The sequence below is a fragment of the Pseudorasbora parva genome, chromosome 5 (genome assembly GCF_024679245.1).
Source record: "Pseudorasbora parva isolate DD20220531a chromosome 5, ASM2467924v1, whole genome shotgun sequence".
Taxonomy (NCBI): domain Eukaryota; kingdom Metazoa; phylum Chordata; class Actinopteri; order Cypriniformes; family Gobionidae; genus Pseudorasbora; species Pseudorasbora parva.
In genome coordinates, this window is record NC_090176.1 from 4,618,845 (window position 1) to 4,644,526 (window position 25,682).

The following is a 25,682-nucleotide window of genomic DNA, read 5'->3' on the forward strand; positions in this document are numbered from 1 at the left end:
TTTTTAACTAAACATGCTGAAATGGATCTCCGGCAAGCGCATTTCCACACTACAAAGGCTTCAATTTCAAGCTAGTTGAAGGCAATCGTGCTAAGGATCTCAAGACAGACTACCAAGCCCAATGAGCACTTTCCTGTTGCTTGTGGAATTTACACAGACCAACACTCTGCTTGCAGGGCAGATTATGGGATGAACCTGTCTTGGAAAAAGGCAATTAAGCTTGCCATGAGCTTTCTGTAGTGTAGTGGTTATCACGTATGCCTAACACGCGAAAGGTCCTCGGTTCGAAACCGAGCAGAAACAGCGGTCAGCTTTTGACAGAAAGTATAGATTGTTTGCGACGCTAAGAGTATTTAGCTCTCTTTTACATTATACGTTTTTTAAAATGCGTGATTCGCAAGACTTCCTTATGCTACTTCCGGACAGGTTTCCATAGTGTAGTGGTTATCACGTTCGCCTCACACGCGAAAGGTCCCCAGTTCGAAACTGGGTGGAAACATCTTGAGTAATTTTTACTATATGTGCTGAAATGGCTCTCAGGTTAGTGTTTTTCCATGCTACAAAGGCTATAATTTCAAGCTATTTTGAGGCAATCATACTAAGGACCTCAAGTCAGACTACCATGATGAATTAGCTCTGTCCTGTTGTTTGTGGAATCTACACAGACTGACACTCTGCTTGCAGTGCATATTATTGGATGAACCTGTCTTGGAAAAAGACCACTTAACCCAAAGTGAAGTTTCTGTAGTGTAGTGGTTATCACGTTCGCCTAACACGCGAAAGGTCCTCGATTCGAAACCGAGCAGAAACAGCGCCCAACTTTTGACAGAAAGTATGAATTGTTTGCAACGCCAAGAGTATCTATCTCCCTTTTACATTATACACATTTTAATTTGTGAGTCTGAAGATTTTCTTCTGCTTCCTGAAGACAGGTTTCCATAGTGTAGTGGTTATCACGTTCGCCTCACACGCGAAAGGTCCCCAGTTCGAAACTGGGTGGAAACAACTTGAGCAATTTTTACTATATGTGCTGAAATGGCTCTAAGGTATGTGGATATCCAGCTACAAAGGCTAAAAGCTATTTGAAGGCAATCATACTAAGGATCTCAAGCCAGACTCCAATGGTGAATTATCTCTGTTCTGTTGTTTGTGGAATCTACACAGACTGACACTCTGCTTGCGGTGCAGATTATGGGATGAACCTGTCTTGGAAAAAGGCCACTAAACTCACTGTGAGGTTTCTGTAGTGTAGTGGTTATCACGTTCGCTTTACACGCAAAAGGTCCCCAGTTCGAAACTGGGCAGAAACAAATTGAGTGTTTTTTAACTAAACATGCTGAAATGGATCTCCGGCAAGCGCATTTCCACACTACAAAGGCTCATATTTCAAGCTATTTGAAGGCATTCATACTAAGGACCTCAAGTCAGACTACCATGATGAATTAGCTCTGTCCTGTTGTTTGTGGAATCTACACAGACTGACACTCTGCTTGCAGTGCATATTATTGGATGAACCTGTCTTGGAAAAAGACCACTCAACCCAAAGTGAAGTTTCTGTAGTGTAGTGGTTATCACGTTCGCCTAACACGCGAAAGGTCCTCGGTTCGAAACCAAGCAGAAACAGCGGCCAACTTTTGACAGAAAGTATGAATTGTTTGCAACGCCAAGAGTATCTATCTCCCTTTTACATTATACACGTTTTAATTTGTGAGTCTGAAGATTTTCTTCTGCTTCCTGAAGACAGGTTTCCATAGTGTAGTGGTTATCACGTTCGCCTCACACGCGAAAGGTCCCCAGTTCGAAACTGGGTGGAAACATCTTGAGTAATTTTTACTATATGTGCTGAAATGGCTCTCAGGTTAGTGTTTTTCCATGCTACAAAGGCTTCAATTTCAAGCTAGTTGAAGGCAATCGTGCTAAGGATCTCAAGACAGACTACCAAGCCCAATGAGCACTTTCCTGTTGCTTGTGAAATTTACACAGACCAACACTCTGCTTCCAGGGCAGATTATGGGATGAACCTGTCTTGGAAAAAGACCACTCAACCCAAAGTGAAGTTTCTGTAGTGTAGTGGTTATCACGTTCGCCTAACACGCGAAAGGTCCTCGGTTCGAAACCGAGCAGAAACAGCGGTCAGCTTTTGACAGAAAGTATGAATTGTTTGCAACGCCAAGAGTATCTATCTCCCTTTTACATTATACACGTTTTAATTTGTGAGTCTGAAGATTTTCTTCTGCTTCCTGAAGACTGGTTTACATAGTGTAGTGGTTATCACGTTCGCCTCACACGCGAAAGGTCCCCAGTTCGAAACTGGGTGGAAACAACTTGAGCAATTTTTACTGTATGTGCTGAAATGGCTCTAAGGTAAGTGGATATCCAGCTACAAAGGCTAAAAGCTATTTGAAGGCAATCATACTAAGGATCTCAAGCCAGACTCCAATGGTGAATTATCTCTGTTTTCTATTGTTTGTGGAATCTACACAGGCTGACACTCTGCTTGCGGTGCAGATTATGGGATGAACCTGTCTTGGAAAAAGGCCACTAAACTCACTGTGAGGTTTCTGTAGTGTAGTGGTTATCACGTTCGCCTAACACGCGAAAGGTCCTCGGTTCGAAACCGAGCAGAAACAGCGGTCAGCTTTTGACAGAAAGTATAGATTGTTTGCGACGCTAAGAGTATTTAGCTCTCTTTTACATTATACGTTTTTTAAAATGCGTGATTCGCAAGACTTCCTTATGCTACCTCAGGACAGGTTTCCATAGTGTAGTGGTTATTACGTTCGCCTCACACGCGAAAGGTACCCAGTTCGAAACTGGGTGGAAACATCTTGAGTAATTTTTACTATATGTGCTGAAATGGCTCTCAGGTTAGTGGATTTCCATGCTACAAAGGCTCTAATTTCAAGCCAGTTGAAGGCATTCATACTAAGGACCTCAAGTCAGACTACCAAGCCCAATGAGCACTTTCCTGATGCTTGTGGAATTTACACAGACCAACACTCTGCTTGCAGGGCAGATTATGGGATGAACCTGTCTTGGAAAAAGGCAATTAACCTCGCCGTGACGTTTCTGTAGTGTAGTGGTTATCACGTTCGCCTAACACGCGAAAGGTCCTCGGTTCGAAACCGAGTAGAAACAGTGCCCAACTTTTGACAGAAAGTATGAATTGTTTGCAACGCCAAGAGTATCTATCTCCCTTTTACATTATACACGTTTTAATTTGTGAGTCTGAAGATTTTCTTCTGCTTCCTGAAGACAGGTTTACATAGTGTAGTGGTTATCACGTTCGCCTCACACGCGAAAGGTCCTCAGTTCGAAACTGGGTGGAAACAACTTGAGCAATTTTTACTGTATGTGCTGAAATGGCTCTAAGGTAAGTGGATATCCAGCTAGAAAGGCTAAAAGCTATTTGAAGGCAATCATACTAAGGATCTCAAGCCAGACTCCAATGGTGAATTATCTCTGTTCTGTTGTTTGTGGAATCTACACAGACTGACACTCTGCTTGAGGTGCAGATTATGGGATGAACCTGTCTTGGAAAAAGGCCACTAAACTCACTGTGAGGTTTCTGTAGTGTAGTAGTTATCACGTTCGCTTTACACGCGAAAGGTCCCCAGTTCGAAACTGGGCAGAAACAAATTGAGTGTTTTTTAACTAAACATGCTGAAATTGATCTCCGGCAAGCGCATTTCCACACTACAAAGGCTCCAATTTCAAGCTAGTTGAAGGCAATCGTGCTAAGGATCTCAAGACAGACTACCAAGCCCAATGAGCACTTTCCTGTTGCTTGTGGAATTTACACAGACCAACACTCTGATTGCAGGGCAGATTATGGGATGAACCTGTCTTGGAAAAAGGCAATTAAGCTCACCATGAGGTTTCTGTAGTGTAGTGGTTATCACGTTCGCCTAACACGCGAAAGGTCCTCGGTTCGAAATCGAGCAGAAACAGCGGTCAGCTTTTGACAGAAAGTATAGATTGTTTGCGACGCTAAGAGCATTTAGCTCTCTTTTACATTATACGTTTTTTAAAATTCGTGATTCGCAAGACTTCCTTATGCTATCTCAAGACAGGTTTCCATAGTGTAGTGGTTATCACGTTCGCCTCACACGCGAAAGGTCCCCAGTTTGAAACTGGGTGGAAACATCTTGAGTAATTTTTACTATATGTGCTGAAATGGCTCTCAGGTTAGTGGATTTCCATGCTACAAAGGCTCCAATTTCAAGCTAGTTGAAGGCAATCGTGCTAAGGATCTCAAGACAGACTACCAAGCCCAATGAGCACTTTCCTGTTGCTTGTGGAATTTACACAGACCAACACTCTGATTGCAGGGCAGATTATGGGATGAACCTGTCTTGGAAAAAGGCAATTAAGCTCACCATGAGTTTTCTGTAGTGTAGTGGTTATCACGTTCGCCTAACACGCGAAAGGTCCTCGGTTCGAAACCGAGCAGAAACAGCCGTCAGCTTTTGACAGAAAGTATAGATTGTTTGCGACGCTAAGAGTATTTAGCTCTCTTTTACATTATACGTTTTTTAAAATTCGTGATTCGCAAGACTTCCTTATGCTACCTCCAGACAGGTTTCCATAGTGTAGTGGTTATCACGTTCGCCTCACACGCGAAAGGTCCCCAGTTCGAAACTGGGTGGAAACATCTTGAGTAATTTTTACTATATGTGCTGAAATGACTCTCAGGTTAGTGGATTTCCATGCTACAAAGGCTATAATTTCAAGCTATTTGGAGGCAATCATACTAAGGACCTCAAGTCAGACTACCATGATGAATTAGCTCTGTCCTGTTGTTTGTGGAATCTACACAGACTGACACTCTGCTTGCAGTGCATATTATTGGATGAACCTGTCTTGGAAAAAGACCACTCAACCCAAAGTGAAGTTTATGTAGTGTAGTGGTTATCACGTTCGCTTTACACGCGAAAGGTCCCCAGTTCGAAACTGGGCAGAAACAAATTGAGTGTTTTTTAACTAAACATGCTGAAATGGATCTCCGGCAAGCGCATTTCCACACTACAAAGGCTCCAATTTCAAGCTAGTTGAAGGCAATCATGCTAAGGATCTCAAGACAGACTACCAAGCCCAATGAGCACTTTCCTGTTGCTTGTGGAATTTACACAGACCAACACTCTGCTTGCAGGGCAGATTATGGGATGAACCTGTCTTGGAAAAAGGCAATTAATCTCGCCATGACGTTTCTGTAGTGTAGTGGTTATCACGTTCGCCTAACACGCGAAAGGTCCTCGGTTCGAAACCAAGCAGAAACAGCGGCCAACTTTTGACAGAAAGTATGAATTCTTTGCAACGCCAAGAGTATCTATCTCCCTTTTACATTATACACGTTTTAATTTGTGAGTCTGAAAATTTTCTTCTGCTTTCTGAAGACAGGTTTCCATAGTGTAGTGGTTATCACGTTCGCCTCACACGCGAAAGGTCCCCAGTTCGAAACTGGGTGGAAACAACTTGAGCAATTTTTACTATATGTGCTGAAATGGCTCTAAGGTAAGTGGATATCCAGCTACAAAGGCTAAAAGCTATTTGAAGGCAATCATACTAAGGATCTCAAGCCAGACTCCAATGGTGAATTATCTCAGTTCTGTTGTTTGTGGAATCTACACAGACAGACACTCTGCTTGCGGTGCAGATTATGGGATGAACCTGTCTTGGAAAAAGGCCACTCAACTCACTGTGAGGTTTCTGTAGTGTAGTGGTTATCACGTTCGTTTTACACGCGAAAGGTCCCCAGTTCGAAACTGGGCAGAAACAAATCTAGTGTTTTTTAACTAAACATGCTGAAATGGATCTCCGGCAAGCGCATTTCCACACTACAAAGGCTCCAATTTCAAGCTAGTTGAAGGCAATCGTGCTAAGGATCTTAAAACAGACTACCAAGCCCAATGAGCACTTTCCTGTTGCTTGTGGAATTTACACAGACCAACACTCTGCTTGCAGTGCATATTATTGGATGAACCTGTCTTGGAAAAAGACCACTCAACCCAAAGTGAAGTTTCTGTAGTGTAGTGGTTATCACGTTCGCCTAACACGCGAAAGGTCCTCGGTTCGAAACCGAGCAGAAACAGCGCCCAACTTTTGACAAAAAGTATGAATTGTTTGCAACGCCAAGAGTATCTATCTCCCTTTTACATTATACACGTTTTAATTTGTGAGTCTGAAGATTTTCTTCTGCTTCCTGAAGACAGGTTTCCATAGTGTAGTGGTTATCACGTTCGCCTCACACGCGAAAGGTCCCCAGTTCGAAACTGGGTGGAAACAACTTGAGCAATTTTTACTATATGTGCTGAAATGGCTCTAAGGTAAGTGGATATCCAGCTACAAAGGCTAAAAGCTATTTGAAGGCAATCATACTAAGGATCTCAAGCCAGACTCCAATGGTGAATTATCTCTGTTCTGTTGTTTGTGGAATCTACACAGACTGACACTCTGCTTGCGGTGCAGATTATGGGATGAACCTGTCTTGGAAAAAGGCCACTAAACTCACTGTGAGGTTTCTGTAGTGTAGTGGTTATCACGTTCGCTTTACACGCGAAAGGTCCCCAGTTCGAAACTGGGCAGAAACAAATTGAGTGTTTTTTAACTAAACATGCTGAAATGGATCTCCGGCAAGCGCATTTCCACACTACAAAGGCTTCAATTTCAAGCTAGTTGAAGGCAATCGTGCTAAGGATCTCAAGACAGACTACCAAGCCCAATGAGCACTTTCCTGTTGCTTGTGGAATTTACACAGACCAACACTCTGCTTGCAGGGCAGATTATGGGATGAACCTGTCTTGGAAAAAGGCAATTAAGCTTGCCATGAGGTTTCTGTAGTGTAGTGGTTATCACGTATGCCTAACACGCAAAAGGTCCTCGGTTCGAAACCGAGCAGAAACAGCGGTCAGCTTTTGACAGAAAGTATAGATTGTTTGCGACGCTAAGAGTATTTAGCTCTCTTTTACATTATACGTTTTTTAAAATGCGTGATTCGCAAGACTTCCTTATGCTACCTCCGGACAGGGTTCCATAGTGTAGTGGTTATCACGTTCGCCTCACACGCGAAAGGTCCCCAGTTCGAAACTGGGTGGAAACATCTTGAGTAATTTTTACTATATGTGCTGAAATGGCTCTCAGGTTAGTGTTTTTCCATGCTACAAAGGCTATAATTTCAAGCTATTTTGAGGCAATCATACTAAGGACCTCAAGTCAGACTACCATGATGAATTAGCTCTGTCCTGTTGTTTGTGGAATCTACACAGACTGACACTCTGCTTGCAGTGCATATTATTGGATGAACCTGTCTTGGAAAAAGACCACTTAACCCAAAGTGAAGTTTCTGTAGTGCAGTCGTTATCACGTTCGCCTAACACGCGAAAGGTCCTCGATTCGAAACCGAGCAGAAACAGCGCCCAACTTTTGACAGAAAGTATGAATTGTTTGCAACGCCAAGAGTATCTATCTCCCATTTACATTATACACATTTTAATTTGTGAGTCTGAAGATTTTCTTCTGCTTCCTGAAGACAGGTTTCCATAGTGTAGTGGTTATCACGTTCGCCTCACACGCGAAAGGTCCCCAGTTCGAAACTGGGTGGAAACAACTTGAGCAATTTTTACTATATGTGCTGAAATGGCTCTAAGGTATGTGGATATCCAGCTACAAAGGCTAAAAGCTATTTGAAGGCAATCATACTAAGGATCTCAAGCCAGACTCCAATGGTGAATTATCTCTGTTCTGTTGTTTGTGGAATCTACACAGACTGACACTCTGCTTGCGGTGCAGATTATGGGATGAACCTGTCTTGGAAAAAGGCCACTAAACTCACTGTGAGGTTTCTGTAGTGTAGTGGTTATCACGTTCGCTTTACACGCAAAAGGTCCCCAGTTCGAAACTGGGCAGAAACAAATCGAGTGTTTTTTAACTAAACATGCTGAAATGGATCTCCGGCAAGCGCATTTCCACACTACAAAGGCTCCAATTTCAAGCTAGTTGAAGGCAATCGTGCTAAGGATCTCAAGACAGACTACCAAGCCCAATGAGCACTTTCCTGTTGCTTGTGGAATTTACACAGACCAACACTCTGATTGCAGGGCAGATTATGGGATGAACCTGTCTTGGAAAAAGGCAATTAAGCTCACCATGAGGTTTCTGTAGTGTAGTGGTTATCACGTTCGCCTAACACGCGAAAGGTCCTCGGTTCGAAACCGAGCAGAAACAGCAGTCAGGTTTTGACAGAAAGTATAGATTGTTTGCGACGCTAAGAGTATTTAGCTCTCTTTTACATTATAAGTTTTTTAAAATTCGTGATTCGCAAGACTTCCTTATGCTACCTCAAGACAGGTTTCCATAGTGTAGTGGTTATCACGTTCGCCTCACACGCGAAATGTCCCCAGTTCGAAACTGGGTGGAAACATCTTGAGTAATTTTTACTATATGTGCTGAAATGGCTCTCAGGTTAGTGGATTTCCATGCTACAAAGGCTAAAAGCTATTTGAAGGCAATCATACTAAGGATCTCAAGCCAGACTCCAATGGTGAATTATCTCTGTTCTGTTGTTTGTGGAATCTACACAGACTGACACTCTGCTTGAGGTGCAGATTATGGGATGAACCTGTCTTGGAAAAAGGCCACTAAACTCACTGTGAGGTTTCTGTAGTGTAGTAGTTATCACGTTCGCTTTACACGCGAAAGGTCCCCAGTTCGAAACTGGGCAGAAACAAATTGAGTGTTTTTTAACTAAACATGCTGAAATTGATCTCCGGCAAGCGCATTTCCACACTACAAAGGCTCCAATTTCAAGCTAGTTGAAGGCAATCGTGCTAAGGATCTCAAGACAGACTACCAAGCCCAATGAGCACTTTCCTGTTGCTTGTGGAATTTACACAGACCAACACTCTGATTGCAGGGCAGATTATGGGATGAACCTGTCTTGGAAAAAGGCAATTAAGCTCACCATGAGGTTTCTGTAGTGTAGTGGTTATCACGTTCGCCTAACACGCGAAAGGTCCTCGGTTCGAAATCGAGCAGAAACAGCGGTCAGCTTTTGACAGAAAGTATAGATTGTTTGCGACGCTAAGAGCATTTAGCTCTCTTTTACATTATACGTTTTTTAAAATTCGTGATTCGCAAGACTTCCTTATGCTATCTCAAGACAGGTTTCCATAGTGTAGTGGTTATCACGTTCGCCTCACACGCGAAAGGTCCCCAGTTTGAAACTGGGTGGAAACATCTTGAGTAATTTTTACTATATGTGCTGAAATGGCTCTCAGGTTAGTGGATTTCCATGCTACAAAGGCTCCAATTTCAAGCTAGTTGAAGGCAATCGTGCTAAGGATCTCAAGACAGACTACCAAGCCCAATGAGCACTTTCCTGTTGCTTGTGGAATTTACACAGACCAACACTCTGATTGCAGGGCAGATTATGGGATGAACCTGTCTTGGAAAAAGGCAATTAAGCTCACCATGAGTTTTCTGTAGTGTAGTGGTTATCACGTTCGCCTAACACGCGAAAGGTCCTCGGTTCGAAACCGAGCAGAAACAGCCGTCAGCTTTTGACAGAAAGTATAGATTGTTTGCGACGCTAAGAGTATTTAGCTCTCTTTTACATTATACGTTTTTTAAAATTCGTGATTCGCAAGACTTCCTTATGCTACCTCCAGACAGGTTTCCATAGTGTAGTGGTTATCACGTTCGCCTCACACGCGAAAGGTCCCCAGTTCGAAACTGGGTGGAAACATCTTGAGTAATTTTTACTATATGTGCTGAAATGACTCTCAGGTTAGTGGATTTCCATGCTACAAAGGCTATAATTTCAAGCTATTTGGAGGCAATCATACTAAGGACCTCAAGTCAGACTACCATGATGAATTAGCTCTGTCCTGTTGTTTGTGGAATCTACACAGACTGACACTCTGCTTGCAGTGCATATTATTGGATGAACCTGTCTTGGAAAAAGACCACTCAACCCAAAGTGAAGTTTATGTAGTGTAGTGGTTATCACGTTCGCTTTACACGCGAAAGGTCCCCAGTTCGAAACTGGGCAGAAACAAATTGAGTGTTTTTTAACTAAACATGCTGAAATGGATCTCCGGCAAGCGCATTTCCACACTACAAAGGCTCCAATTTCAAGCTAGTTGAAGGCAATCATGCTAAGGATCTCAAGACAGACTACCAAGCCCAATGAGCACTTTCCTGTTGCTTGTGGAATTTACACAGACCAACACTCTGCTTGCAGGGCAGATTATGGGATGAACCTGTCTTGGAAAAAGGCAATTAATCTCGCCATGACGTTTCTGTAGTGTAGTGGTTATCACGTTCGCCTAACACGCGAAAGGTCCTCGGTTCGAAACCAAGCAGAAACAGCGGCCAACTTTTGACAGAAAGTATGAATTCTTTGCAACGCCAAGAGTATCTATCTCCCTTTTACATTATACACGTTTTAATTTGTGAGTCTGAAAATTTTCTTCTGCTTTCTGAAGACAGGTTTCCATAGTGTAGTGGTTATCACGTTCGCCTCACACGCGAAAGGTCCCCAGTTCGAAACTGGGTGGAAACAACTTGAGCAATTTTTACTATATGTGCTGAAATGGCTCTAAGGTAAGTGGATATCCAGCTACAAAGGCTAAAAGCTATTTGAAGGCAATCATACTAAGGATCTCAAGCCAGACTCCAATGGTGAATTATCTCAGTTCTGTTGTTTGTGGAATCTACACAGACAGACACTCTGCTTGCGGTGCAGATTATGGGATGAACCTGTCTTGGAAAAAGGCCACTCAACTCACTGTGAGGTTTCTGTAGTGTAGTGGTTATCACGTTCGTTTTACACGCGAAAGGTCCCCAGTTCGAAACTGGGCAGAAACAAATCTAGTGTTTTTTAACTAAACATGCTGAAATGGATCTCCGGCAAGCGCATTTCCACACTACAAAGGCTCCAATTTCAAGCTAGTTGAAGGCAATCGTGCTAAGGATCTTAAAACAGACTACCAAGCCCAATGAGCACTTTCCTGTTGCTTGTGGAATTTACACAGACCAACACTCTGCTTGCAGTGCATATTATTGGATGAACCTGTCTTGGAAAAAGACCACTCAACCCAAAGTGAAGTTTCTGTATTGTAGTGGTTATCACGTTCGCCTAACACGCGAAAGGTCCTCGGTTCGAAACCGAGCAGAAACAGCGCCCAACTTTTGACAAAAAGTATGAATTGTTTGCAACGCCAAGAGTATCTATCTCCCTTTTACATTATACACGTTTTAATTTGTGAGTCTGAAGATTTTCTTCTGCTTCCTGAAGACAGGTTTCCATAGTGTAGTGGTTATCACGTTCGCCTCACACGCGAAAGGTCCCCAGTTCGAAACTGGGTGGAAACAACTTGAGCAATTTTTACTATATGTGCTGAAATGGCTCTAAGGTAAGTGGATATCCAGCTACAAAGGCTAAAAGCTATTTGAAGGCAATCATACTAAGGATCTCAAGCCAGACTCCAATGGTGAATTATCTCTGTTCTGTTGTTTGTGGAATCTACACAGACTGACACTCTGCTTGCGGTGCAGATTATGGGATGAACCTGTCTTGGAAAAAGGCCACTAAACTCACTGTGAGGTTTCTGTAGTGTAGTGGTTATCACGTTCGCTTTACACGCGAAAGGTCCCCAGTTCGAAACTGGGCAGAAACAAATTGAGTGTTTTTTAACTAAACATGCTGAAATGGATCTCCGGCAAGCGCATTTCCACACTACAAAGGCTTCAATTTCAAGCTAGTTGAAGGCAATCGTGCTAAGGATCTCAAGACAGACTACCAAGCCCAATGAGCACTTTCCTGTTGCTTGTGGAATTTACACAGACCAACACTCTGCTTGCAGGGCAGATTATGGGATGAACCTGTCTTGGAAAAAGGCAATTAAGCTTGCCATGAGGTTTCTGTAGTGTAGTGGTTATCACGTATGCCTAACACGCAAAAGGTCCTCGGTTCGAAACCGAGCAGAAACAGCGGTCAGCTTTTGACAGAAAGTATAGATTGTTTGCGACGCTAAGAGTATTTAGCTCTCTTTTACATTATACGTTTTTTAAAATGCGTGATTCGCAAGACTTCCTTATGCTACCTCCGGACAGGGTTCCATAGTGTAGTGGTTATCACGTTCGCCTCACACGCGAAAGGTCCCCAGTTCGAAACTGGGTGGAAACATCTTGAGTAATTTTTACTATATGTGCTGAAATGGCTCTCAGGTTAGTGTTTTTCCATGCTACAAAGGCTATAATTTCAAGCTATTTTGAGGCAATCATACTAAGGACCTCAAGTCAGACTACCATGATGAATTAGCTCTGTCCTGTTGTTTGTGGAATCTACACAGACTGACACTCTGCTTGCAGTGCATATTATTGGATGAACCTGTCTTGGAAAAAGACCACTTAACCCAAAGTGAAGTTTCTGTAGTGCAGTCGTTATCACGTTCGCCTAACACGCGAAAGGTCCTCGATTCGAAACCGAGCAGAAACAGCGCCCAACTTTTGACAGAAAGTATGAATTGTTTGCAACGCCAAGAGTATCTATCTCCCATTTACATTATACACATTTTAATTTGTGAGTCTGAAGATTTTCTTCTGCTTCCTGAAGACAGGTTTCCATAGTGTAGTGGTTATCACGTTCGCCTCACACGCGAAAGGTCCCCAGTTCGAAACTGGGTGGAAACAACTTGAGCAATTTTTACTATATGTGCTGAAATGGCTCTAAGGTATGTGGATATCCAGCTACAAAGGCTAAAAGCTATTTGAAGGCAATCATACTAAGGATCTCAAGCCAGACTCCAATGGTGAATTATCTCTGTTCTGTTGTTTGTGGAATCTACACAGACTGACACTCTGCTTGCGGTGCAGATTATGGGATGAACCTGTCTTGGAAAAAGGCCACTAAACTCACTGTGAGGTTTCTGTAGTGTAGTGGTTATCACGTTCGCTTTACACGCAAAATGTCCACAGTTCGAAACTGGGCAGAAACAAATTGAGTGTTTTTTAACTAAACATGCTGAAATGGATCTCCGGCAAGCGCATTTCCACACTACAAAGGCTCATATTTCAAGCTAGTTGAAGGCAATCGTGCTAAGGATTTCAAGACAGACTACCAAGCCCAATGAGCACTTTCCTGTTGCTTGTGGAATTTACACAGACCAACACTCTGCTTGCAGGGCAGATTATGGGATGAACCTGTCTTGGAAAAAGGCAATTAAGCTCACCATGAGGTTTCTGTAGTGTAGTGGTTATCACGTTCGCCTAACACGCGAAAGGTCCTCGGTTCGAAACCGAGCAGAAACAGCGGTCAGCTTTTGACAGAAAGTATAGATTGTTTGCGACGCTAAGAGTATTTAGCTCTCTTTTACATTATACGTTTTTTAAAATTCGTGATTCGCAAGACTTCCTTATGCTACCTCAAGACAGGTTTCCATAGTGTAGTGGTTATCACGTTCGCCTCACACGCGAAATGTCCCCAGTTCGAAACTGGGTGGAAACATCTTGAGTAATTTTTACTATATGTGCTGAAATGGCTCTCAGGTTAGTGGATTTCCATGCTACAAAGGCTAAAAGCTATTTGAAGGCAATCATACTAAGGATCTCAAGCCAGACTCCAATGGTGAATTATCTCTGTTCTGTTGTTTGTGGAATCTACACAGACTGACACTCTGCTTGAGGTGCAGATTATGGGATGAACCTGTCTTGGAAAAAGGCCACTAAACTCACTGTGAGGTTTCTGTAGTGTAGTAGTTATCACGTTCGCTTTACACGCGAAAGGTCCCCAGTTCGAAACTGAGCAGAAACAAATTGAGTGTTTTTTAACTAAACATGCTGAAATTGATCTCCGGCAAGCGCATTTCCACACTACAAAGGCTCCAATTTCAAGCTAGTTGAAGGCAATCGTGCTAAGGATCTCAAGACAGACTACCAAGCCCAATGAGCACTTTCCTGTTGCTTGTGGAATTTACACAGACCAACACTCTGATTGCAGGGCAGATTATGGGATGAACCTGTCTTGGAAAAAGGCAATTAAGCTCACCATGAGGTTTCTGTAGTGTAGTGGTTATCACGTTCGCCAAACACGCGAAAGGTCCTCGGTTCGAAATCGAGCAGAAACAGCGGTCAGCTTTTGACAGAAAGTATAGATTGTTTGCGACGCTAAGAGCATTTAGCTCTCTTTTACATTATACGTTTTTTAAAATTCGTGATTCGCAAGACTTCCTTATGCTATCTCAAGACAGGTTTCCATAGTGTAGTGGTTATCACGTTCGCCTCACACGCGAAAGGTCCCCAGTTTGAAACTGGGTGGAAACATCTTGAGTAATTTTTACTATATGTGCTGAAATGGCTCTCAGGTTAGTGGATTTCCATGCTACAAAGGCTCCAATTTCAAGCTAGTTGAAGGCAATCGTGCTAAGGATCTCAAGACAGACTACCAAGCCCAATGAGCACTTTCCTGTTGCTTGTGGAATTTACACAGACCAACACTCTGATTGCAGGGCAGATTATGGGATGAACCTGTCTTGGAAAAAGGCAATTAAGCTCACCATGAGTTTTCTGTAGTGTAGTGGTTATCACGTTCGCCTAACACGCGAAAGGTCCTCGGTTCGAAACCGAGCAGAAACAGCCGTCAGCTTTTGACAGAAAGTATAGATTGTTTGCGACGCTAAGAGTATTTAGCTCTCTTTTACATTATACGTTTTTTAAAATTCGTGATTCGCAAGACTTCCTTATGCTACCTCCAGACAGGTTTCCATAGTGTAGTGGTTATCACGTTCGCCTCACACGCGAAAGGTCCCCAGTTCGAAACTGGGTGGAAACATCTTGAGTAATTTTTACTATATGTGCTGAAATGACTCTCAGGTTAGTGGATTTCCATGCTACAAAGGCTATAATTTCAAGCTATTTGGAGGCAATCATACTAAGGACCTCAAGTCAGACTACCATGATGAATTAGCTCTGTCCTGTTGTTTGTGGAATCTACACAGACTGACACTCTGCTTGCAGTGCATATTATTGGATGAACCTGTCTTGGAAAAAGACCACTCAACCCAAAGTGAAGTTTATGTAGTGTAGTGGTTATCACGTTCGCTTTACACGCGAAAGGTCCCCAGTTCGAAACTGGGCAGAAACAAATTGAGTGTTTTTTAACTAAACATGCTGAAATGGATCTCCGGCAAGCGCATTTCCACACTACAAAGGCTCCAATTTCAAGCTAGTTGAAGGCAATCATGCTAAGGATCTCAAGACAGACTACCAAGCCCAATGAGCACTTTCCTGTTGCTTGTGGAATTTACACAGACCAACACTCTGCTTGCAGGGCAGATTATGGGATGAACCTGTCTTGGAAAAAGGCAATTAATCTCGCCATGACGTTTCTGTAGTGTAGTGGTTATCACGTTCGCCTAACACGCGAAAGGTCCTCGGTTCGAAACCAAGCAGAAACAGCGGCCAACTTTTGACAGAAAGTATGAATTCTTTGCAACGCCAAGAGTATCTATCTCCCTTTTACATTATACACGTTTTAATTTGTGAGTCTGAAGATTTTCTTCTGCTTTCTGAAGACAGGTTTCCATAGTGTAGTGGTTATCACGTTCGCCTCACACGCGAAAGGTCCCCAGTTCGAAACTGGGTGGAAACAACTTGAGCAATTTTTACTATATGTGCTGAAATGGCTCTAAGGTAAGTGGATATCCAGCTACAAAGGCTAAAAGCTATTTGAAGGCAATCATACTAAGGATCTCAAGCCAGACTCCAATGGTGAATTATCTCAGTTCTGTTGTTTGTGGAATCTACACAGACAGACACTCTGCTTGCGGTGCAGATTATGGGATGAACCTGTCTTGGAAAAAGGCCACTCAACTCACTGTGAGGTTTCTGTAGTGTAGTGGTTATCACGTTCGTTTTACACGCGAAAGGTCCCCAGTTCGAAACTGGGCAGAAACAAATCTAGTGTTTTTTAACTAAACATGCTGAAATGGATCTCCGGCAAGCGCATTTCCACACTACAAAGGCTCCAATTTCAAGCTAGTTGAAGGCAATCGTGCTAAGGATCTTAAAACAGACTACCAAGCCCAATGAGCACTTTCCTGTTGCTTGTGGAATTTACACAGACCAACACTCTGCTTGCAGTGCATATTATTGGATGAACCTGTCTTGGAAAAAGACCACTCAACCCAAAGTGAAGTTTCTGTAGTGTAGTGGTTATCACGTTCGCCTAACACGCGAAAGGTCCTCGGTTCGAAACCGAGCAGAAACAGCGCCCAACTTTTGACAAAAAGTATGAATTGTTTGCAACGCCAAGAGTATCTATCTCCCTTTTACATTATACACGTTTTAATTTGTGAGTCTGAAGATTTTCTTCTGCTTCCTGAAGACAGGTTTCCATAGTGTAGTGGTTATCACGTTCGCCTCACACGCGAAAGGTCCCCAGTTCGAAACTGGGTGGAAACAACTTGAGCAATTTTTACTATATGTGCTGAAATGGCTCTAAGGTAAGTGGATATCCAGCTACAAAGGCTAAAAGCTATTTGAAGGCAATCATACTAAGGATCTCAAGCCAGACTCCAATGGTGAATTATCTCTGTTCTGTTGTTTGTGGAATCTACACAGACTGACACTCTGCTTGCGGTGCAGATTATGGGATGAACCTGTCTTGGAAAAAGGCCACTAAACGCACTGTGAGGTTTCTGTAGTGTAGTGGTTATCACGTTCGCTTTACACGCGAAAGGTCCCCAGTTCGAAACTGGGCAGAAACAAATTGAGTGTTTTTTAACTAAACATGCTGAAATGGATCTCCGGCAAGCGCATTTCCACACTACAAAGGCTTCAATTTCAAGCTAGTTGAAGGCAATCGTGCTAAGGATCTCAAGACAGACTACCAAGCCCAATGAGCACTTTCCTGTTGCTTGTGGAATTTACACAGACCAACACTCTGCTTGCAGGGCAGATTATGGGATGAACCTGTCTTGGAAAAAGGCAATTAATCTCGCCATGACGTTTCTGTAGTGTAGTGGTTATCACGTTCGCCTAACACGCGAAAGGTCCTCGGTTCGAAACCAAGCAGAAACAGCGGCCAACTTTTGACAGAAAGTATGAATTGTTTGCAACGCCAAGAGTATCTATCTCCCTTTTACATTATACACGTTTTAATTTGTGAGTCTGAAGATTTTCTTCTGCTTTCTGAAGACAGGTTTCCATAGTGTAGTGGTTATCACGTTCGCCTCACACGCGAAAGGTCCCCAGTTCGAAACTGGGTGGAAACAACTTGAGCAATTTTTACTATATGTGCTGAAATGGCTCTAAGGTAAGTGGATATCCAGCTACAAAGGCTAAAAGCTATTTGAAGGCAATCATACTAAGGATCTCAAGCCAGACTCCAATGGTGAATTATCTCAGTTCTGTTGTTTGTGGAATCTACACAGACTGACACTCTGCTTGCGGTGCAGATTATGGGATGAACCTGTCTTGGAAAAAGGCCACTCAACTCACTGTGAGGTTTCTGTAGTGTAGTGGTTATCACGTTCGCTTTACACGCGAAAGGTCCCCAGTTCGAAACTGGGCAGAAACAAAACTAGTGTTTTTTAACTAAACATGCTGAAATGGATCTCCGGCAAGCGCATTTCCACACTACAAAGGCTCCAATTTCAAGCTAGTTGAAGGCAATCGTGCTAAGGATCTTAAGACAGACTACCAAGCCCAATGAGCACTTTCCTGTTGCTTGTGGAATTTACACAGACCAACACTCTGCTTGCAGTGCATATTATTGGATGAACCTGTCTTGGAAAAAGACCACTCAACCCAAAGTGAAGTTTCTGTAGTGTAGTGGTTATCACGTTCGCCTAACACGCGAAAGGTCCTCGGTTCGAAAACGAGCAGAAACAGCGCCCAACTTTTGACAAAAAGTATGAATTGTTTGCAACGCCAAGAGTATCTATCTCCCTTTTACATTATACACGTTTTAATTTGTGAGTCTGAAGATTTTCTTCTGCTTCCTGAAGACAGGTTTCCATAGTGTTGTGGTTATCACGTTCGCCTCACACGCGAAAGGTCCCCAGTTCGAAACTGGGTGGAAACAACTTGAGCAATTTTTACTATATGTGCTGAAATGGCTCTAAGGTAAGTGGATATCCAGCTACAAAGGCTAAAAGCTATTTGAAGGCAATCATACTAAGGATCTCGGGCCAGACTCCAATGGTGAATTATCTCTGTTCTGTTGTTTGTGGAATCTACACAGACTGACACTCTGCTTGCGGTGCAGATTATGGGATGAACCTGTCTTGGAAAAAGGCCACTAAACTCACTGTGAGGTTTCTGTAGTGTAGTGGTTATCACGTTCGCTTTACACGCGAAAGGTCCCCAGTTCGAAACTGGCCAGAAACAAATTGAGTGTTTTTTAACTAAACATGCTGAAATGGATCTCCGGCAAGCGCATTTCCACACTACAAAGGCTTCAATTTCAAGCTAGTTGAAGGCAATCGTGCTAAGGATCTCAAGACAGACTACCAAGCCCAATGAGCACTTTCCTGTTGCTTGTGGAATTTACACAGACCAACACTCTGCTTGCAGGGCAGATTATGGGATGAACCTGTCTTGGAAAAAGGCAATTAAGCTTGCCATGAGCTTTCTGTAGTGTAGTGGTTATCACGTATGCCTAACACGCGAAAGGTCCTCGGTTCGAAACCGAGCAGAAACAGCGGTCAGCTTTTGACAGAAAGTATAGATTGTTTGCGACGCTAAGAGTATTTAGCTCTCTTTTACATTATACGTTTTTTAAAATGCGTGATTCGCAAGACTTCCTTATGCTACTTCCGGACAGGTTTCCATAGTGTAGTGGTTATCACGTTCGCCTCACACGCGAAAGGTCCCCAGTTCGAAACTGGGTGGAAACATCTTGAGTAATTTTTACTATATGTGCTGAAATGGCTCTCAGGTTAGTGTTTTTCCATGCTACAAAGGCTATAATTTCAAGCTATTTTGAGGCAATCATACTAAGGACCTCAAGTCAGACTACCATGATGAATTAGCTCTGTCCTGTTGTTTGTGGAATCTACACAGACTGACACTCTGCTTGCAGTGCATATTATTGGATGAACCTGTCTTGGAAAAAGACCACTTAACCCAAAGTGAAGTTTCTGTAGTGTAGTGGTTATCACGTTCGCCTAACACGCGAAAGGTCCTCGATTCGAAACCGAGCAGAAACAGCGCCCAACTTTTGACAGAAAGTATGAATTGTTTGCAACGCCAAGAGTATCTATCTCCCTTTTACATTATACACATTTTAATTTGTGAGTCTGAAGATTTTCTTCTGCTTCCTGAAGACAGGTTTCCATAGTGTAGTGGTTATCACGTTCGCCTCACACGCGAAAGGTCCCCAGTTCGAAACTGGGTGGAAACAACTTGAGCAATTTTTACTATATGTGCTGAAATGGCTCTAAGGTATGTGGATATCCAGCTACAAAGGCTAAAAGCTATTTGAAGGCAATCATACTAAGGATCTCAAGCCAGACTCCAATGGTGAATTATCTCTGTTCTGTTGTTTGTGGAATCTACACAGACTGACACTCTGCTTGCGGTGCAGATTATGGGATGAACCTGTCTTGGAAAAAGGCCACTAAACTCACTGTGAGGTTTCTGTAGTGTAGTGGTTATCACGTTCGCTTTACACGCAAAAGGTCCCCAGTTCGAAACTGGGCAGAAACAAATTGAGTGTTTTTTAACTAAACATGCTGAAATGGATCTCCGGCAAGCGCATTTCCACACTACAAAGGCTCATATTTCAAGCTATTTGAAGGCATTCATACTAAGGACCTCAAGTCAGACTACCATGATGAATTAGCTCTGTCCTGTTGTTTGTGGAATCTACACAGACTGACACTCTGCTTGCAGTGCATATTATTGGATGAACCTGTCTTGGAAAAAGACCACTCAACCCAAAGTGAAGTTTCTGTAGTGTAGTGGTTATCACGTTCGCCTAACACGCGAAAGGTCCTCGGTTCGAAACCAAGCAGAAACAGCGGCCAACTTTTGACAGAAAGTATGAATTGTTTGCAACGCCAAGAGTATCTATCTCCCTTTTACATTATACACGTTTTAATTTGTGAGTCTGAAGATTTTCTTCTGCTTCCTGAAGACAGGTTTCCATAGTGTAGTGGTTATCACGTTCGCCTCACACGCGAAAGGTCCCCAGTTCGAAACTGGGTGGAAACATCTTGAGTAATTTTTACTATATGTGCTGAAATGGCTCTCAGGTTAGTGTTTTTCCATGCTACAAAGGCTTCAATTTCAAGCTAGTTGAAGGCAATCGTGCTAAGGATCTCAAGACAGACTACCAAGCCCAATGAGCACTTTCCTGTTGCTTGTGAAATTTACACAGACCAACACTCTGCTTCCAGGGCAGATTATGGGATGAACCTGTCTTGGAAAAAGACCACTCAACCCAAAGTGAAGTTTCTGTAGTGTAGTGGTTATCACGTTCGCCTAACACGCGAAAGGTCCTCGGTTCGAAACCGAGCAGAAACAGCGGTCAGCTTTTGACAGAAAGTATGAATTGTTTGCAACGCCAAGAGTATCTATCTCCCTTTTACATTATACACGTTTTAATTTGTGAGTCTGAAGATTTTCTTCTGCTTCCTGAAGACTGGTTTACATAGTGTAGTGGTTATCACGTTCGCCTCACACGCGAAAGGTCCCCAGTTCGAAACTGGGTGGAAACAACTTGAGCAATTTTTACTGTATGTGCTGAAATGGCTCTAAGGTAAGTGGATATCCAGCTACAAAGGCTAAAAGCTATTTGAAGGCAATCATACTAAGGATCTCAAGCCAGACTCCAATGGTGAATTATCTCTGTTTTCTATTGTTTGTGGAATCTACACAGGCTGACACTCTGCTTGCGGTGCAGATTATGGGATGAACCTGTCTTGGAAAAAGGCCACTAAACTCACTGTGAGGTTTCTGTAGTGTAGTGGTTATCACGTTCGCCTAACACGCGAAAGGTCCTCGGTTCGAAACCGAGCAGAAACAGCGGTCAGCTTTTGACAGAAAGTATAGATTGTTTGCGACGCTAAGAGTATTTAGCTCTCTTTTACATTATACGTTTTTTAAAATGCGTGATTCGCAAGACTTCCTTATGCTACCTCAGGACAGGTTTCCATAGTGTAGTGGTTATTACGTTCGCCTCACACGCGAAAGGTACCCAGTTCGAAACTGGGTGGAAACATCTTGAGTAATTTTTACTATATGTGCTGAAATGGCTCTCAGGTTAGTGGATTTCCATGCTACAAAGGCTCTAATTTCAAGCCAGTTGAAGGCATTCATACTAAGGACCTCAAGTCAGACTACCAAGCCCAATGAGCACTTTCCTGATGCTTGTGGAATTTACACAGACCAACACTCTGCTTGCAGGGCAGATTATGGGATGAACCTGTCTTGGAAAAAGGCAATTAACCTCGCCGTGACGTTTCTGTAGTGTAGTGGTTATCACGTTCGCCTAACACGCGAAAGGTCCTCGGTTCGAAACCGAGTAGAAACAGTGCCCAACTTTTGACAGAAAGTATGAATTGTTTGCAACGCCAAGAGTATCTATCTCCCTTTTACATTATACACGTTTTAATTTGTGAGTCTGAAGATTTTCTTCTGCTTCCTGAAGACAGGTTTACATAGTGTAGTGGTTATCACGTTCGCCTCACACGCGAAAGGTCCTCAGTTCGAAACTGGGTGGAAACAACTTGAGCAATTTTTACTGTATGTGCTGAAATGGCTCTAAGGTAAGTGGATATCCAGCTAGAAAGGCTAAAAGCTATTTGAAGGCAATCATACTAAGGATCTCAAGCCAGACTCCAATGGTGAATTATCTCTGTTCTGTTGTTTGTGGAATCTACACAGACTGACACTCTGCTTGCGGTGCAGATTATGGGATGAACCTGTCTTGGAAAAAGGCCACTAAACTCACTGTGAGGTTTCTGTAGTGTAGTGGTTATCACGTTCGCCTAACACGCGAAAGGTCCTCGGTTCGAAACCGAGCAGAAACAGCGGTCAGCTTTTGACAGAAAGTATAGATTGTTTGCGACGCTAAGAGTATTTAGCTCTCTTTTACATTATACGTTTTTTAAAATGCGTGATTCGCAAGACTTCCTTATGCTACCTCAGGACAGGTTTCCATAGTGTAGTGGTTATCACGTTCGCCTCACACGCGAAAGGTACCCAGTTCGAAACTGGGTGGAAACATCTTGAGTAATTTTTACTATATGTGCTGAAATGGCTCTCAGGTTAGTGGATTTCCATGCTACAAAGGCTCTAATTTCAAGCTATTTGAAGGCATTCATACTAAGGACCTCAAGTCAGACTACCATGATGAATTAGCTCTGTCCTGTTGTTTGTGGAATCTACACAGACTGACACTCTGCTTGCAGTGCATATTATTGGATGAACCTGTCTTGGAAAAAGACCACTCAACCCAAAGTGAAGTTTCTGTAGTGTAGTGGTTATCACGTTCGCCTAACACGCGAAAGGTCCTCGGTTTGAAACCGAGCAGAAACAGTGCCCAACTTTTGACAGAAAGTATGAATTGTTTGCAACGCCAAGAGTATCTATCTCCCTTTTACATTATACACGTTTTAATTTGTGAGTCTGAAGATTTTCTTCTGCTTCCTGAAGACAGGTTTCCATAGTGTAGTGGTTATCACGTTCGCCTCACACGTGAAAGGTCCCCAGTTTGAAACTGGGTGGAAACAACTTGAGCAATTTTTACTGTATGTGCTGAAATGGCTCTAAGGTAAGTGGATATCCAGCTACAAAGGCTAAAAGCTATTTGAAGGCAATCATACTAAGGATCTCAAGCCAGACTCCAATGGTGAATTATCTCTGTTCTGTTGTTTGTGGAATCTACACAGACTGACACTCTGCTTGCGCTGCAGATTATAGGATGAACCTGTCTTGGAAAAAGGCCACTCAACTCACTGTGAGGTTTCTGTAGTGTAGTGGTTATCACGTTCGCTTTACACGCGAAAGGTCCCCAGTTCGAAACTGGGCAGAAACAAATCTAGTGTTTTTTAACTAAACATGCTGAAATGGATCTCCGGCAAGCGCATTTCCACACTACAAAGGCTCCAATTTCAAGCTAGTTGAAGGCAATCGTGCTAAGGATCTCAAGACAGACTACCAAGCCCAATGAGCACTTTCCTGTTGCTTGTGGAATTTACACAGACCAACACTCTGCTTGCAGTGCATATTATTGGATGAACCTGTCTTGGACAAAGACCACTCAACCCAAAGTGAAGTTTCTGTAGTGTAGTGGTTATCACGTTCGCCTAACACGCGAAAGGTCCTCGGTTCGAAACCGAGCAGAAACAGCGCCCAACTTTTGACAGAAAGTATGAATTGTTTGCAACGCCAAGAGTATCTATCTCCCTTTTACATTATACACGTTTTAATTTGTGAGTCTGAAGATTTTCTTCTGCTTCCTGAAGACAGGTTTCCATAGTGTAGTGGTTATCACGTTCGCCTCACACGCGAAAGGTCCCCAGTTCGAAACTGGGTGGAAACAACTTGAGCAATTTTTACTATATGTGCTGAAATGGCTCTAAGGTAAGTGGATATCCAGCTACAAAGGCTAAAAGCTATTTGAAGGCAATCATACTAAGGATCTCGGGCCAGACTCCAAAGGTGAATTATCTCTGTTCTGTTGTTTGTGGAATCTACACTGACTGACACTCTGCTTGCGGTGCAGATTATGGGATGAACCTGTCTTGGAAAAAGGCCACTAAACTCACTGTGAGGTTTCTGTAGTGTAGTGGTTATCACGTTCGCTTTACACGCGAAAGGTCCCCAGTTCGAAACTGGGCAGAAACAAATTGAGTGTTTTTTAACTAAACATGCTGAAATGGATCTCCGGCAAGCGCATTTCCACACTACAAAGGCTTCAATTTCAAGCTAGTTGAAGGCAATCGTGCTAAGGATCTCAAGACAGACTACCAAGCCCAATGAGCACTTTCCTGTTGCTTGTGGAATTTACACAGACCAACACTCTGCTTGCAGGGCAGATTATGGGATGAACCTGTCTTGGAAAAAGGCAATTAAGCTCGCCATGAGGTTTCTGTAGTGTAGTGGTTATCACGTTCGCCTAACACGCGAAAGGTCCTCGGTTCGAAACCGATCAGAAACAGCGGTCAGCTTTTGACAGAAAGTATAGATTGTTTGCGACGCTAAGAGTATTTAGCTCTCTTTTACATTATACGTTTTTTAAAATGCGTGATTCGCAAGACTTCCTTATGCTACCTCCGGACAGGTTTCCATAGTGTAGTGGTTATCACATTCGCCTCACACGTGAAAGGTCCCCAGTTCGAAACTGGGTGGAAACATCTTGAGTAATTTTTACTATATGTGCTGAAATGGCTCTCAGGTTAGTGTTTTTCCATGCTACAAAGGCTATAATTTCAAGCTATTTGGAGGCAATCATACTAAGGACCTCAAGTCAGACTACCATGATGAATTAGCTCTGTCCTGTTTTTTGTGGAATCTACACAGACTGACACTCTGCTTGCAGTGCATATTATTGGATGAACCTGTCTTGGAAAAAGACCACTTAACCCAAAGTGAAGTTTCTGTAGTGTAGTGGTTATCACGTTCGCCTAACACGCGAAAGGTCCTCGGTTCGAAACCGAGCAGAAACAGCGCCCAACTTTTGACAGAAAGCATGAATTGTTTGCAACGCCAAGAGTATCTATCTCCCTTTTACATTATACACATTTTAATTTGTGAGTCTGAAGATTTTCTTCTGCTTCCTGAAGACAGGTTTCCATAGTGTAGTGGTTATCACATTCGCCTCACACGCGAAAGGTCCCCAGTTCGAAACTGGGTGGAAACAACTTGAGCAATTTTTACTATATGTGCTGAAATGGCTCTAAGGTAAGTGGATATCCAGCTACAAAGGCTAAAAGCTATTTGAAGGCAATCATACTAAGGATCTCAAGCCAGACTCCAATGGTGAATTATCTCTGTTCTGTTGTTTGTGGAATCTACACAGACTGACACTCTGCTTGCGGTGCAGATTATGGGATGAACCTGTCTTGGAAAAAGGCAATTAAGCTCACCATGAGGTTTCTGTAGTGTAGTGGTTATCACGTTCGCCTAACACGCGAAAGGTCCTCGGTTCGAAACCGAGCAGAAACAGCGGTCAGCTTTTGACAGAAAGTATAGATTGTTTGCGAAGCTAAGAGTATTTAGCTCTCTTTTACATTATACGTTTTTTAAAATTCGTGATTCGCAAGACTTCCTTATGCTACCTCAAGACAGGTTTCCATAGTGTAGTGGTTATCACGTTCGCCTCACACGCGAAAGGTCCCCAGTTCGAAACTGGTTGGAAACATCTTGAGTAATTTTTACTATATGTGCTGAAATGGCTCTCAGGTTAGTGGATTTCCATGCTACAAAGGCTATAATTTCAGACTACCATGATGAATTAGCTCTGTCCTGTTGTTTGTGGAATCTACACAGACTGACACTCTGCTTGCAGTGCATATTATTGGATGAACCTGTCTTGGAAAAAGACCACTCAACCCAAAGTGAAGTTTCTGTAGTGTAGTGGTTATCACGTTCGCCTAACACGCGAAAGGTCCTCGGTTCGAAACCGAGCAGAAACAGCGACAAACTTTTGACAGAAAGTATGAATTGTTTGC

General features: G+C 42.9%; 52 non-coding genes across 52 annotated transcripts; all 52 read left to right on the forward strand.

Moving 5' to 3' along the window:
* The first annotated feature begins 426 nt into the window (after window positions 1-426).
* Window positions 427-499, forward strand: trnav-cac (transfer RNA valine (anticodon CAC)). The gene has a single exon. It is a non-coding gene; the product is annotated as a tRNA-Val (tRNA).
* A 433-nt stretch (window positions 500-932) lies between these two features.
* trnav-cac (transfer RNA valine (anticodon CAC)) lies at window positions 933-1,005 on the forward strand. The gene has a single exon. It is a non-coding gene; the product is annotated as a tRNA-Val (tRNA).
* Window positions 1,006-1,237: 232 nt separating this feature from the next.
* trnav-uac (transfer RNA valine (anticodon UAC)) lies at window positions 1,238-1,310 on the forward strand. Its single transcript has one exon. It is a non-coding gene; the product is annotated as a tRNA-Val (tRNA).
* Window positions 1,311-1,744: 434 nt separating this feature from the next.
* On the forward strand, window positions 1,745-1,817 carry trnav-cac (transfer RNA valine (anticodon CAC)). The gene has a single exon. It is a non-coding gene; the product is annotated as a tRNA-Val (tRNA).
* A 239-nt stretch (window positions 1,818-2,056) lies between these two features.
* On the forward strand, window positions 2,057-2,129 carry trnav-aac (transfer RNA valine (anticodon AAC)). Its single transcript has one exon. It is a non-coding gene; the product is annotated as a tRNA-Val (tRNA).
* A 428-nt stretch (window positions 2,130-2,557) lies between these two features.
* Window positions 2,558-2,630, forward strand: trnav-aac (transfer RNA valine (anticodon AAC)). The gene has a single exon. It is a non-coding gene; the product is annotated as a tRNA-Val (tRNA).
* A 934-nt stretch (window positions 2,631-3,564) lies between these two features.
* Window positions 3,565-3,637, forward strand: trnav-uac (transfer RNA valine (anticodon UAC)). The gene has a single exon. It is a non-coding gene; the product is annotated as a tRNA-Val (tRNA).
* A 944-nt stretch (window positions 3,638-4,581) lies between these two features.
* trnav-cac (transfer RNA valine (anticodon CAC)) lies at window positions 4,582-4,654 on the forward strand. The gene has a single exon. It is a non-coding gene; the product is annotated as a tRNA-Val (tRNA).
* Window positions 4,655-4,893: 239 nt separating this feature from the next.
* trnav-uac (transfer RNA valine (anticodon UAC)) lies at window positions 4,894-4,966 on the forward strand. Its single transcript has one exon. It is a non-coding gene; the product is annotated as a tRNA-Val (tRNA).
* Window positions 4,967-5,400: 434 nt separating this feature from the next.
* Window positions 5,401-5,473, forward strand: trnav-cac (transfer RNA valine (anticodon CAC)). The gene has a single exon. It is a non-coding gene; the product is annotated as a tRNA-Val (tRNA).
* Window positions 5,474-5,705: 232 nt separating this feature from the next.
* Window positions 5,706-5,778, forward strand: trnav-uac (transfer RNA valine (anticodon UAC)). Its single transcript has one exon. It is a non-coding gene; the product is annotated as a tRNA-Val (tRNA).
* A 240-nt stretch (window positions 5,779-6,018) lies between these two features.
* trnav-aac (transfer RNA valine (anticodon AAC)) lies at window positions 6,019-6,091 on the forward strand. The gene has a single exon. It is a non-coding gene; the product is annotated as a tRNA-Val (tRNA).
* A 121-nt stretch (window positions 6,092-6,212) lies between these two features.
* On the forward strand, window positions 6,213-6,285 carry trnav-cac (transfer RNA valine (anticodon CAC)). Its single transcript has one exon. It is a non-coding gene; the product is annotated as a tRNA-Val (tRNA).
* A 232-nt stretch (window positions 6,286-6,517) lies between these two features.
* trnav-uac (transfer RNA valine (anticodon UAC)) lies at window positions 6,518-6,590 on the forward strand. Its single transcript has one exon. It is a non-coding gene; the product is annotated as a tRNA-Val (tRNA).
* A 942-nt stretch (window positions 6,591-7,532) lies between these two features.
* Window positions 7,533-7,605, forward strand: trnav-cac (transfer RNA valine (anticodon CAC)). The gene has a single exon. It is a non-coding gene; the product is annotated as a tRNA-Val (tRNA).
* A 232-nt stretch (window positions 7,606-7,837) lies between these two features.
* trnav-uac (transfer RNA valine (anticodon UAC)) lies at window positions 7,838-7,910 on the forward strand. The gene has a single exon. It is a non-coding gene; the product is annotated as a tRNA-Val (tRNA).
* Window positions 7,911-8,150: 240 nt separating this feature from the next.
* On the forward strand, window positions 8,151-8,223 carry trnav-aac (transfer RNA valine (anticodon AAC)). The gene has a single exon. It is a non-coding gene; the product is annotated as a tRNA-Val (tRNA).
* Window positions 8,224-8,652: 429 nt separating this feature from the next.
* On the forward strand, window positions 8,653-8,725 carry trnav-uac (transfer RNA valine (anticodon UAC)). The gene has a single exon. It is a non-coding gene; the product is annotated as a tRNA-Val (tRNA).
* A 944-nt stretch (window positions 8,726-9,669) lies between these two features.
* On the forward strand, window positions 9,670-9,742 carry trnav-cac (transfer RNA valine (anticodon CAC)). The gene has a single exon. It is a non-coding gene; the product is annotated as a tRNA-Val (tRNA).
* A 239-nt stretch (window positions 9,743-9,981) lies between these two features.
* On the forward strand, window positions 9,982-10,054 carry trnav-uac (transfer RNA valine (anticodon UAC)). The gene has a single exon. It is a non-coding gene; the product is annotated as a tRNA-Val (tRNA).
* Window positions 10,055-10,488: 434 nt separating this feature from the next.
* Window positions 10,489-10,561, forward strand: trnav-cac (transfer RNA valine (anticodon CAC)). The gene has a single exon. It is a non-coding gene; the product is annotated as a tRNA-Val (tRNA).
* Window positions 10,562-10,793: 232 nt separating this feature from the next.
* Window positions 10,794-10,866, forward strand: trnav-uac (transfer RNA valine (anticodon UAC)). The gene has a single exon. It is a non-coding gene; the product is annotated as a tRNA-Val (tRNA).
* A 434-nt stretch (window positions 10,867-11,300) lies between these two features.
* trnav-cac (transfer RNA valine (anticodon CAC)) lies at window positions 11,301-11,373 on the forward strand. The gene has a single exon. It is a non-coding gene; the product is annotated as a tRNA-Val (tRNA).
* Window positions 11,374-11,605: 232 nt separating this feature from the next.
* Window positions 11,606-11,678, forward strand: trnav-uac (transfer RNA valine (anticodon UAC)). The gene has a single exon. It is a non-coding gene; the product is annotated as a tRNA-Val (tRNA).
* A 942-nt stretch (window positions 11,679-12,620) lies between these two features.
* trnav-cac (transfer RNA valine (anticodon CAC)) lies at window positions 12,621-12,693 on the forward strand. Its single transcript has one exon. It is a non-coding gene; the product is annotated as a tRNA-Val (tRNA).
* A 232-nt stretch (window positions 12,694-12,925) lies between these two features.
* Window positions 12,926-12,998, forward strand: trnav-uac (transfer RNA valine (anticodon UAC)). The gene has a single exon. It is a non-coding gene; the product is annotated as a tRNA-Val (tRNA).
* A 240-nt stretch (window positions 12,999-13,238) lies between these two features.
* Window positions 13,239-13,311, forward strand: trnav-aac (transfer RNA valine (anticodon AAC)). Its single transcript has one exon. It is a non-coding gene; the product is annotated as a tRNA-Val (tRNA).
* A 429-nt stretch (window positions 13,312-13,740) lies between these two features.
* trnav-uac (transfer RNA valine (anticodon UAC)) lies at window positions 13,741-13,813 on the forward strand. Its single transcript has one exon. It is a non-coding gene; the product is annotated as a tRNA-Val (tRNA).
* A 944-nt stretch (window positions 13,814-14,757) lies between these two features.
* On the forward strand, window positions 14,758-14,830 carry trnav-cac (transfer RNA valine (anticodon CAC)). Its single transcript has one exon. It is a non-coding gene; the product is annotated as a tRNA-Val (tRNA).
* Window positions 14,831-15,069: 239 nt separating this feature from the next.
* On the forward strand, window positions 15,070-15,142 carry trnav-uac (transfer RNA valine (anticodon UAC)). Its single transcript has one exon. It is a non-coding gene; the product is annotated as a tRNA-Val (tRNA).
* Window positions 15,143-15,576: 434 nt separating this feature from the next.
* Window positions 15,577-15,649, forward strand: trnav-cac (transfer RNA valine (anticodon CAC)). The gene has a single exon. It is a non-coding gene; the product is annotated as a tRNA-Val (tRNA).
* Window positions 15,650-15,881: 232 nt separating this feature from the next.
* On the forward strand, window positions 15,882-15,954 carry trnav-uac (transfer RNA valine (anticodon UAC)). The gene has a single exon. It is a non-coding gene; the product is annotated as a tRNA-Val (tRNA).
* Window positions 15,955-16,194: 240 nt separating this feature from the next.
* trnav-aac (transfer RNA valine (anticodon AAC)) lies at window positions 16,195-16,267 on the forward strand. The gene has a single exon. It is a non-coding gene; the product is annotated as a tRNA-Val (tRNA).
* Window positions 16,268-16,388: 121 nt separating this feature from the next.
* Window positions 16,389-16,461, forward strand: trnav-cac (transfer RNA valine (anticodon CAC)). Its single transcript has one exon. It is a non-coding gene; the product is annotated as a tRNA-Val (tRNA).
* Window positions 16,462-16,693: 232 nt separating this feature from the next.
* On the forward strand, window positions 16,694-16,766 carry trnav-uac (transfer RNA valine (anticodon UAC)). The gene has a single exon. It is a non-coding gene; the product is annotated as a tRNA-Val (tRNA).
* A 434-nt stretch (window positions 16,767-17,200) lies between these two features.
* On the forward strand, window positions 17,201-17,273 carry trnav-cac (transfer RNA valine (anticodon CAC)). Its single transcript has one exon. It is a non-coding gene; the product is annotated as a tRNA-Val (tRNA).
* A 232-nt stretch (window positions 17,274-17,505) lies between these two features.
* On the forward strand, window positions 17,506-17,578 carry trnav-uac (transfer RNA valine (anticodon UAC)). The gene has a single exon. It is a non-coding gene; the product is annotated as a tRNA-Val (tRNA).
* Window positions 17,579-18,317: 739 nt separating this feature from the next.
* trnav-uac (transfer RNA valine (anticodon UAC)) lies at window positions 18,318-18,390 on the forward strand. Its single transcript has one exon. It is a non-coding gene; the product is annotated as a tRNA-Val (tRNA).
* A 436-nt stretch (window positions 18,391-18,826) lies between these two features.
* trnav-cac (transfer RNA valine (anticodon CAC)) lies at window positions 18,827-18,899 on the forward strand. Its single transcript has one exon. It is a non-coding gene; the product is annotated as a tRNA-Val (tRNA).
* A 433-nt stretch (window positions 18,900-19,332) lies between these two features.
* Window positions 19,333-19,405, forward strand: trnav-cac (transfer RNA valine (anticodon CAC)). The gene has a single exon. It is a non-coding gene; the product is annotated as a tRNA-Val (tRNA).
* Window positions 19,406-19,637: 232 nt separating this feature from the next.
* trnav-uac (transfer RNA valine (anticodon UAC)) lies at window positions 19,638-19,710 on the forward strand. The gene has a single exon. It is a non-coding gene; the product is annotated as a tRNA-Val (tRNA).
* Window positions 19,711-20,144: 434 nt separating this feature from the next.
* On the forward strand, window positions 20,145-20,217 carry trnav-cac (transfer RNA valine (anticodon CAC)). Its single transcript has one exon. It is a non-coding gene; the product is annotated as a tRNA-Val (tRNA).
* A 239-nt stretch (window positions 20,218-20,456) lies between these two features.
* Window positions 20,457-20,529, forward strand: trnav-aac (transfer RNA valine (anticodon AAC)). The gene has a single exon. It is a non-coding gene; the product is annotated as a tRNA-Val (tRNA).
* Window positions 20,530-20,957: 428 nt separating this feature from the next.
* Window positions 20,958-21,030, forward strand: trnav-aac (transfer RNA valine (anticodon AAC)). Its single transcript has one exon. It is a non-coding gene; the product is annotated as a tRNA-Val (tRNA).
* A 934-nt stretch (window positions 21,031-21,964) lies between these two features.
* trnav-aac (transfer RNA valine (anticodon AAC)) lies at window positions 21,965-22,037 on the forward strand. The gene has a single exon. It is a non-coding gene; the product is annotated as a tRNA-Val (tRNA).
* Window positions 22,038-22,971: 934 nt separating this feature from the next.
* trnav-uac (transfer RNA valine (anticodon UAC)) lies at window positions 22,972-23,044 on the forward strand. Its single transcript has one exon. It is a non-coding gene; the product is annotated as a tRNA-Val (tRNA).
* A 240-nt stretch (window positions 23,045-23,284) lies between these two features.
* Window positions 23,285-23,357, forward strand: trnav-aac (transfer RNA valine (anticodon AAC)). Its single transcript has one exon. It is a non-coding gene; the product is annotated as a tRNA-Val (tRNA).
* Window positions 23,358-23,478: 121 nt separating this feature from the next.
* trnav-cac (transfer RNA valine (anticodon CAC)) lies at window positions 23,479-23,551 on the forward strand. Its single transcript has one exon. It is a non-coding gene; the product is annotated as a tRNA-Val (tRNA).
* A 232-nt stretch (window positions 23,552-23,783) lies between these two features.
* trnav-uac (transfer RNA valine (anticodon UAC)) lies at window positions 23,784-23,856 on the forward strand. Its single transcript has one exon. It is a non-coding gene; the product is annotated as a tRNA-Val (tRNA).
* A 748-nt stretch (window positions 23,857-24,604) lies between these two features.
* Window positions 24,605-24,677, forward strand: trnav-aac (transfer RNA valine (anticodon AAC)). Its single transcript has one exon. It is a non-coding gene; the product is annotated as a tRNA-Val (tRNA).
* A 426-nt stretch (window positions 24,678-25,103) lies between these two features.
* trnav-aac (transfer RNA valine (anticodon AAC)) lies at window positions 25,104-25,176 on the forward strand. The gene has a single exon. It is a non-coding gene; the product is annotated as a tRNA-Val (tRNA).
* A 397-nt stretch (window positions 25,177-25,573) lies between these two features.
* Window positions 25,574-25,646, forward strand: trnav-aac (transfer RNA valine (anticodon AAC)). The gene has a single exon. It is a non-coding gene; the product is annotated as a tRNA-Val (tRNA).
* Window positions 25,647-25,682: the final 36 nt, after the last annotated feature.